Source organism: Silene latifolia, chromosome X (assembly GCF_048544455.1).
Source record: "Silene latifolia isolate original U9 population chromosome X, ASM4854445v1, whole genome shotgun sequence".
Classification (NCBI taxonomy): Eukaryota; Viridiplantae; Streptophyta; class Magnoliopsida; order Caryophyllales; family Caryophyllaceae; genus Silene; species Silene latifolia.
In genome coordinates, this window is record NC_133537.1 from 120738567 (window position 1) to 120739486 (window position 920).

The 920-nt window shown below is 39.3% G+C and overlaps 1 non-coding gene across 1 annotated transcript; it reads left to right on the plus strand.

The window, feature by feature from the left end:
- The first annotated feature begins 553 nt into the window (after positions 1 to 553).
- On the plus strand, positions 554 to 660 carry LOC141624252 (small nucleolar RNA R71). Its single transcript, XR_012534061.1, has one exon. It is a non-coding gene; the product is annotated as a small nucleolar RNA R71 (small nucleolar RNA).
- Positions 661 to 920: the final 260 nt, after the last annotated feature.

The window sequence follows — 920 nt, forward strand, 5'->3', positions numbered from 1 at the left end:
TCCTCAAGTGAATGGCACTAACCGTTTCATGTCTTGGGGGATTACTTTGAGGTGGTAATTGCCCCTTTTGTCTTTGTGAGCCTGAAGATGCTAGTTGAGTCAATTGGGTTTCCAAAATTTTGGTGTGAGCTAGGATGTTGTTGATGGTGGTTTCCTTTGCTTGACTATCCTTTTTCATTTGAGTGAAAAACTCTTGTTAATTCTTTTGCATTTAAAGGACCGCTTTTTGAATATCAAAACCTTGGTCATTTTGTTGATTGTATGGAGATTGATTTTGGTAACCTTGGTTTTGGTTGTAAAAGGGTCTTTGATTTTGGTTTCTCATGGGAGGTGGGGTGTATGTTGGTTGAGGGTTTTGAACATTTTGGCTTTTGTACGAGAGATTTGGATGAAATTTGGTGTTTTCATTGTAATAGTTTGAATAAGGGGTACCACTCTTGTATGCTTGGAAAGCATTCACTTGTTCATTTGTTCCCCTACATTCACTTTGGTAATGTTCCTTGAATCTTCATAAAGACCGTTCCAAAATTATTGTACCAAGAACCACTCTCTAAGTCCATGGTGAGGACATGAGCGACAAATTCCCTTAAACCGCTCCCAAGCTTCATACAAAGATTCTTCATCCCTTTGCTTAAAGCCCGTGATTTGAGCTCTTAGCATGTTAGTCTTTTCCGGTGGATAGAACTTTTTGTAGAAAGCTAGAGCCAACGTCTTCCAAGAATCAATTCCGAGAGTAGCCTTATCAAGGCCTTTTAACCATTGTTTTGCGGTGCCAATTAGAGAAAAAGGAAATAAGACCCATCGAATTTGGTCTTGAGTTACAATAGTCACAAAAAGTCTCCATATGAGAATGAGGGTCTTCACTAGGCATCCCCCCAAATTGGCTTCTTTTGACTAATTGGATAAATGCGGATTTGGCA